The sequence below is a fragment of the Humulus lupulus genome, chromosome 2 (assembly GCF_963169125.1).
Source record: "Humulus lupulus chromosome 2, drHumLupu1.1, whole genome shotgun sequence".
Lineage (NCBI taxonomy): Eukaryota > Viridiplantae > Streptophyta > Magnoliopsida > Rosales > Cannabaceae > Humulus > Humulus lupulus.
Genome location: NC_084794.1, coordinates 39,149,159 through 39,158,120, shown reverse-complemented (window position 1 = coordinate 39,158,120; position 8,962 = coordinate 39,149,159). Strand labels below are relative to the sequence as shown.

General features: G+C 42.3%; 1 non-coding gene across 1 annotated transcript; it reads left to right on the top strand.

The window, feature by feature from the left end:
• The first annotated feature begins 791 nt into the window (after nucleotides 1-791).
• Nucleotides 792-898, top strand: LOC133820308 (small nucleolar RNA R71). The gene has a single exon (XR_009886726.1). It is a non-coding gene; the product is annotated as a small nucleolar RNA R71 (small nucleolar RNA).
• The last annotated feature ends 8,064 nt before the right edge of the window (nucleotides 899-8,962 follow it).

Sequence of the window (8,962 nt, the reverse complement as noted above, 5' to 3'; positions counted from 1 at the left end):
AGGGCGTTACAGTGTTAGGATTAACTTCTATAGTTCTAGGCAAATTTCCTTGAGCTCTATTCGACATTAAAGTAGCCAATTGCCCTATTTGAGTTTCCAAACTTCTTATGGACGCCCTGGTTTCAGTCATGAATTGGTTAAGTACATCAGGTTGGGTTTCAGCTGGTTTCATTTGCATTTGGTGAGGTGGTCTATTTTGTGGTTGATAATAGCCAGGTGGAGGATTTTGGTGTGCATATTGCTGTGGATATGGTGGCCTATTTTGGGCAGGTTGATATGGTAGCTGGGGTGGAGGATAAGGTTGGAGAGTGTTTTGGTTGTTAGACCAGGAAAAATTTGGATGGTTCTTCCAAGCTGGGGTATAGGTCATGGAATTGGGGTTATTAGGTTGTCTTTGGTAATTTCCTATAGCTTGTACTTCTTCCATGGGCATGTTATTCATATCTATAGCAGGGCATTGGTTGGGTTGATGGTTTGTACCACACACTTCACAAAGGTTTTGAACTTGCATAGCTTGAGATGGGAGTGTAGTCTTTTGTAATTGCTTTGTCAAGGCCGCTACTTGAGCTGTAAGCATGGATATAGCATCCAATTCCATCATTCCAACCACCTTCTTTGGTTGTCCCCTTTTAGTTGGCCATTGGTAATTATTCATTGCCATCTCCTCTAATAGCTCATATGCCTCATTAGCACTCTTACTCATAAAGGCACCTCCCGCTGCAACATCTATAATTGTTCTCGTGGTTCCATTCAACCCATTATAAAAATTATGCACCAGCATCCACTTTTCTATTCCATGGTGTGGACACTTTCTTAACAACTCCTTAAATCGCTCCCAAGAATCATACAGTGACTCTCCTTCCATCTGATAGAAGTTATTAATCTCTCCCCTTAACTTGGCAGCCTTCGCTGGAGGAAAGAACTTGGCAAGGAATTTCTGAGCTAACTCCTCCCATGTAGTGATAGAATTCGCCTGTAAAGATATCAGTCAACTCTTCGCCCTAACCCTCAATGAAAATGGGAATAGCCTCAGTCTTATAGCATCATCACTCACCCCATTCATCTTGAACGTTGCACATAACTCCAGAAAATTAGCTATGTGTAAATTGGGGTCCTCCGTTGGCATACCTCCAAACTGAACAGTTGTTTGGACCATTTGGAGGATAACTGGCTTAATCTCAAAATTGTTTGCAGCAATGGTTGGAGGTCTAATGCATGAATGCACTCCTGTAACAGTATGAAGTACATAATCTCTCAATGTTCTTGGTCTTTGCTCCCTTGGAACCTCTGCAGCCCCTTGATCATTATTAGCACCATTTCCCAAATTTTTAGCCATGGTAAATTCCAATCTCCTCTTTATTTTCTGACTCTGTCTGCATGTTCTTTCAATTTCACGATCTATTGGTATAATCTCCTTGTGTTTATTGCTTCGCATATACCAACAAGTCATGAAACACAATAGAACCTTGATCCAAATAAATGTTAACATAAATTAAATAAAATAAAATAACCAAATTAGAACAAATAACAATAACTATGATATTGGAATATAAGTCCCCGGCAATGGCGCCAAAAACTTGATCTATAATTTTCTGTACGCAAGTATACGTAGTCGTGTCAAGTAGTACATTCCGTAAGAACGGATATCGTCCCACAGAGACTATCTCCTAAGTACCACTAATTGATTTTCAAATTCTATTTGGTTAATTAAAATTTAAGTGAACAATTAAAAATAAAAGAAATCCTATAAACTATGAACCAAATTAAAGAACTGGAAACAAAACAATGAATCACTACTTAAGAATCAAGAATAAAAACAACCTAGGAATTAATTTCATCAACTATTCATTCTATTAATTTTAATAACCAATTCTAAATCTCTTCTTTCTATTTTAATAGTAGGTGAATATAATAAATTCCTATTCTTTTTCAAGATATAAGATCTCAATCTATATGCAAGTTTTCTACAGTTCTGTGATAAACTTGAACATATAAAAGGCATTAAACATGGAAACCTAATTACTACACAAGTCATATAGGTACTTTCATCCAATATGCACCCTATGTCTATACAATGATAGCATATTCAATTCTCATCTTTCAAATTTTAAATCAAAACCATTAAATCAAGCAAATAGTGATCAAGTATTTACTAGCATTAAACACACATCATATAAATTAGAATAGAATAGAAGTGTCAATAGAAACTCATAATAAAATTAAATAGAAATCTCAACGACTACATTAATTCTTAGATAAAAGAAATTAGTTCATAAATGCCATGATGAAAATAAACTGCAAATAATTGGTCATAAGATTAACCTTAGAATTCAGATGAAAACAAAACAGAGAAAATAATTACAGCAGCCTATTTTTATCTAGGGTTTATAAAACTTCCAGTCCTCCTAAATTCGCAGCATCATGTTCCTTAAATATCCCTCCAAAGTTCCTAAGTGAAAAGACCAGATTACCCTTCAAAAAGTTGTCTAAAATCTGAAAATCGCATTACCGGTGCTATAGCGCTGTATTTGTAGCGCTGTAGCGCTATTGTCAGTGACAAAATTCCTCAAAATTTAGTGTACGAGCGCTGTAGTGCTCTTATTGTAGTGCGGTAGCACTCTTATTGTAGCGCTGTAGCACTAAAGTCAGAACCAAAACACCTGGAAAATTTGCTTGCTAGCGCTGCTTAATTGTTCATGATAGCGCTGTGGCGCTGCTTTTATAGCACTGTGGCGCTAAAGTCAGAAGCATTCATGCATCAAAGTCCTTTGTAGCGCTACGGCGCTCCCTTGATAGCGCTATAGCGCTATTAATAGCACCCAAAATTGCACATATCAATCCCGAAAAACCTGATTTTGTTCCACTTTCCCTCCTTTTCACTCTTTTTACCAATTTAGCATGGAAAACCTGAAACATGAACAAACGAACATAATTCCGAAATAAAATAATCCTAAACTAACGAAAAACACCCTAAAAACTAGACCATAAATGAGCCTAAAACTCGTTTATCAGCGGGCCGTGACCTGCCCCTAAGGGCCACGATGTGCCCCTTAGAACCGAGAGCCCCCCTGCCTAGGGACAAGATGCGGACTGGAACTTGCCCTAAAGGGCCGTGGAACACCTCTGAAACAAAAGCCCTGCCTGACCCTGGGTTCATTTGAGTCGCGGCGCCCCAAGAACAGGGCCGCGACTTGACCCTACGAACCCATAATTCTCAGTTTTTTCTTCAGCCAGACTCAACCACAAACCACCTCAAATCAATCCTAGAACCATAATTAAATCCCTAGAACAGATTCAACATAATACCAGCAACAAAACCCAACCTAAAACTTGATTAAATACCCATCAAAACTCACACTCCAACACTTGAGCTACAAAGCTCAAGAACACTAAGAAATTGTAACGCCCCAAACTCCAAGGACCGTTACGGTGTGCCTTGTAAACAGTGCTAAACTCGCTCATCGAGCCATTTGGCCAAAATCGTGAACTAAGTATGATTAGCGGTTTAGGGATTAAAAACTTTGGTTAAGATGTAACGTTTCACTAGAACGTTTAATTCATACATTGGGATCCCGAAAATATAATTTCAGAGTTTATTACAGAAAACATTTACAACAAGCCGTTCTAAGCGGCAAAACAGGGTTCAACCCTAGTTCCACCTTAAACCTCGGTCGTGGCAGACGAGCAGCTGCATATGTACACGTCATCACCTAAGCTCTCCAACTCAAGGATGGTCCAGCTTCCTCTTGCCTTTACCTGCACCACGTAGCACCCGTGAGCCAAAGCCCAGCAAGAAAACACAATAAAGTGTGACATAGTCTCAACAACGATAATAATAACCATTCAGGACTATCAGTCCAAGAAAATAGGTGACAATAGCCAAAAGTCACAATAATGAGCATCTCTCCTTCTAGCCATGTGACGATAGGGTCACCAGGGCTTAACTGACAAGTGATCCTGTCATAAGTTTGATTAGGACAGGTGCATGGTGAATGGTCACCAACATAACCTTCCTCCCGACCCTAGAGTCGTGCAATGGCAGCGTCCCTTGGCCATGTGACAAACAGTCACCGGGGTCATATACCTTGGCCATAAACATCTGGTCATAGACCAGGCAAGCGCTTATAGTTTTCGTTGACCTTCCGGTCGGTCCAGCATTAATACCCGTATGAGTCATTCAATGCCGGCCTTGATTAGATCTAATCTTTAATCGGCCCGGCGTTCACAACGCACTGCCACTTCTAACCCTTGGGTCGGTAAAACGCGACCAGTGTTCAGCCCGTGGTGAACTTAACTGATAAGTCACAGCTTCATAGACGGATCTGACACCATTGTCGATTCTGACTGATAAGTCAGCGCCATACACAGGTAAGCCATGCCACCAAACATATATCACATGTCCAATATTCATAGACAAGGTATTTAGCATGCTTACTAAACAGATACCAGTACAATTAGGACCATATACAACCACAGAGGCTCAAGCTCTGAACAATGTCATACCCAGTATACAAAGCATGTCCTAACCACATGTTTCTCAAGCATCATATGCAATATATCCAGCAATCCAACATGCACCAATAACAGCCATGCATGTCACGTATAATGGTAAACTAACATGCATCAAGAATAGCCATGCATGTCATACATATTAATCAACCGACATGCATCAATAATAACCACGCATGTCACATATACACAGGGTGCAGTTTTCTTACCTCAAAGTCGAGCTAGAACAATTTAAAGAACGACCCTTGAGAACAATCAACCTTTAGTCCTTTAGCGGTCACCTAGTCATAACCAAATATAAAGTATCATCAATAAAAATGATCACCGAGGGTTCCCAAACCAAATCCCAGCCCCCGAGACATCAAATACTACTCAACCGGGTACTAGGTCCAACCCCGAGGCCTATGGCTTGAATCCCCAAGCTAAAAACCACATTTTAGCAAAATTGACCTTAAGGGCCGCGGCCCTCCCCTGCTGCGCCGCACCGCGCCTCCAAACAGAAAGGCTCCCCCCTGCCAGACGCCAAGGGCCGCGGCGCACCACAGCTGCGCCGCGGCGCTCAGCCCAGACCAGGCAAAAACCAGCACGCGAACACAGAATTTGCCCCTGCATTTTCCCTTAGAACCAGCCCCTCAAATTAGCCCAAAACCTCTTCCAAACACTCATTCAAACCTCTAAACATCACTCATAACCTCCCCTCATCAAAACCCAATCTTATCACCCATCAAAACCCCTTTAAATCCAAACTTCCAACAAGAAATCAAAGCTGAAAAACCAAAGAAGAAAACAGAGTATCACCTGAATTCAAAGGCTAAAACTCACCTCAAACACAGCTTTGAATCCCCTTTGATGGTTGTTATAGGTCCCTAGCTGCCACCTTTAATCCCCTAGCTCAACACCTCCATTTGAGCTCTCAAAATTCAAAGAAAGGTGAGGGAGGAAGCTTATACGGGATGGAAGGGAGAAAGAAAGGATAGGCTCTGTTTTAATGTCAATCTACAGCCTTTATGTCATATATATCCTTAGGGTCAAAAGACCAAAATACCCCTAGGTCTTCTAAAGCCTCTAAAGCCACTTCAAGGGTAATTTTGGCACATTCCACTAATCCCGTTAATCATAATTAACGCTTCCCAGTTCCCGCTAATCTCAATATTCCCAAATACCAATAAATCATATCCCATTACCCTTTAATTCCCGGTAATGCTCTAATCATCAAATTGACCCCGAGACTCACCCCGGGCCCCGAACTTAAACCCGTTATGACTAGACCGAACACTTACATCCCATGATCGTCTCATGTCGATTAGCTCGAACCAATCCACCTTATAAAGTGGCTATATTAATTAATCACAATCATGCGCCCAAAATATACAATTACGCTCACAGTGACCAAATTACCAAATTACCCTCATAATTAACATATGAGCCCATATGCATGCATTTACCATCATATAATAATATAATTCACGTAAACATGCATATAATCATTAAATACCATAATAAATCAATTATGGCCCTCCCGGCCTCCTAATCAAGGTCCTGAACCTTATTAGGAAATTTGGGGCATTACAGAAACCATAACAGAATTCAACTAAAACAGAGGTTAGAGCTTTACCTCAGTTGTGATCTAAGTCCTCCTTGTTGTAGCTAATCCAATTCTAGAGCCAAGTCTTCAATTTCCCAAGTTTTAGCCAAAAATATCCTTATTTCCTCAGGAAATTCACTTAAAAAAATGAAAGTGAATGAGGGAAAGAGAGGGATTCAGTTGGGAGAGATGAGTGTTTGAGTGTTTTATGTTTTGTTTTCTTAAGGTTCAAGTAACTTAAGCTAATCCTGAGGCTCAGGGTACCAAAAACGCCCCCGAGGGCAAAATGGTAAAAATCCTCGATATTCCTTCCTAATCTCGCTAACTCCAAATATTTCCTCAAATATTTATTCCCGTTACCCGATAACCCGGTAATGCACTAATTACCCAAAATACCCATTGACTCGCCCCGAGTCGGGTATTGGGTCCCGTTGTGACTTTCTTAACTTGTTCCCTAGGATCGTCTTGTGCCGAGTAACACAAATAAACCAACATAATAATGTGGTCTCTCACATATATCATATATATGCACATATATACAATTATGCCCATAACGGACTAAATGACGAAAATTGCCCTTTTAATAAGAAACAAGCCCACATGCATATTTAATATACCTAAACATGCATATTTAGTCATATTATCATACACCTCATATATCACATAATTACACACAAATATATCTCACATAGACATATAATTCCATAATTTTCCCTCTTGGCCCTTTAATTAAGGCCCTAAGCCTTATTAGTTAATTTGAGACATTACAATAAAGCAATCGTGAGCCAAGGCCCAGCAAGAATACTCCACACACATAACATATAACAATTCATTCTGTTTATCCACAAAATAGCTATTGATGACGTGGCAAGAATTTTAGACACGTGGTCGACACATGGCAGAGATGCTCCTAGCCTATTGACCAGAGATATTTCCATATGCAAAGTTCAAGTTTTATATACGACCAGCCTGGTCATATACTCCGTATATTTATGTATAAATCTATACCGTTGTAATGATATCTGAGAATATCTCTTCATTATAGCCTAAAGATCCGTTTATTAAGGAAAGATATAATTAATTGACTCCTGTAACCCTCCTTGAGCCTATAAATATACAATAAATAGCCCAAGGGGGGATCTTTTGATTTTTTCCGAATTACATTACTATTATCCATCGTTTGTATTGTTTTCTCCTTCTAAGGTCTGTGAAACTCAGGAACCCTAGTTCTTTGATCACACCTTCGAAGCTCAATATTAATAATAGTATCAAGTGGATGTAGGTCATTACCAACCACTGGGGCCGAACCACTATAATTCTTTGTGTCCTTTACTTTCCATTAGATTGTTTTTTCAAGCATCGTACTAATCTCCTATTGTTTATTTGACTCCGTGTCGTTGAACAAAATGAGGGTCAACATTCTGGTGCTTTCATTGAGAGCTTGACAAAGAATCTAATGGCAAATACTACCAAGAAGACTAGACAGGCTGCCGCTGCACCATCCCAGCCTCCTCCCCCAAATGTGGCTGAAGACGAACCTCATTTGGAGTTTGATGAGGAGGAGTTGGATTCAGAGTCCCTGAAGGCAACACTGGGGATATTGCAAGATGAGTTGGCCAATCTGAGGGCCAATCAAGAGAATGCCGTCGAGATAATGGCGTCGCAGCAAAGGGAGATAGAGTGCCAGCGCCAGGAGCTGAGCGAGCAGCAAGCGGAGATGGACCATCGACAGAGGGACGCCATGGCAGCCCTTGAAGCAGCCATCCAGCTGGCTAGGAATCAGGCTGTGCCAGCCTCCCAGTCAGATCAACCACCAAACGGGCCACCTCAAAGGGGTCCCATTCCTAGTCCTCAACTCTAGCCAGTAAGCCCTCAGAGGCCGAAGCAGCCACCTATACCTCAGGATGATGTCCCACCTAGGGATTCTGAGCCGCAACCTCCGTCTCAGGCTGGTCGAGACAATCCCCTACGCCCAAGGCAGAATAGGGCCAGGCAACAGCCCCGCAGCCCTAGACGCCCAGGGGGTGAAGAGCCACATCCACCGAGCAGGGGGCAGCATCCTTCTGCCAATAGGAGGAACTCGAAGACAGGCTCTGCTGTCAGGGGCCCCCCACGGCATGACAATGCACGGGGAGCCACCGACCAGCGCAGGCCTCCCCTTAACGCTCGGGAAATGCCAGCCCAAGTAGGCAACAGAGGGAATAGTCGATCGCACCATAGCCAGCCAGGGTTTAGAGATGGCCACGGCTACAATGAAGCCGACTCTGGCAGAGAAAATGATGGTCGGAGGAACGAAGAGAGCGGTGGAGGCAGGAGCCCCCCACCAAGAGAAGACCGACCAGTAGGTCATAACGCTGGGGGGCAGCCCAGGTAGAATAACGTCTTTAGTCAGCTCAGAGCCAGCGAGCAGCGACCAAGAGACGATGATTTGAGGGATGTACTCAACGACTGCCGAGAAAGGCACGATGAGTACATTCCCCCGGCACCAGAGGCCCTAGCAATCCCGGAAGCTGTTCAGGCTCAAATCGATGCCCTGAACTAGGCTGTGCAGCAGCTGGTCGGGGGGCGAACATCGCACATTGAGTACGATCGGAGGAAAGGCACCCCTTTCGTACAGAGGATTGCTGTGGCAGAAACCTCCAGTAAGTTCAAGATGCCAACTCTGCCAAATTTCGACGGGTATGGAGACCCAGTATCTCATGTCAACAAGTTCGAGATACAAATGGACATTCAGAAAGTCTCTGAAGATGCTCGTTGTAGGATCTTCCTAGCAACACTTTCTGATGCCGCCCATGAGTGGTTCTTCAAGTTCCCTCCTACAAGTATAGTATCCTGGGAGATGTTCGTGAAGGAGTTTTATGGACAATT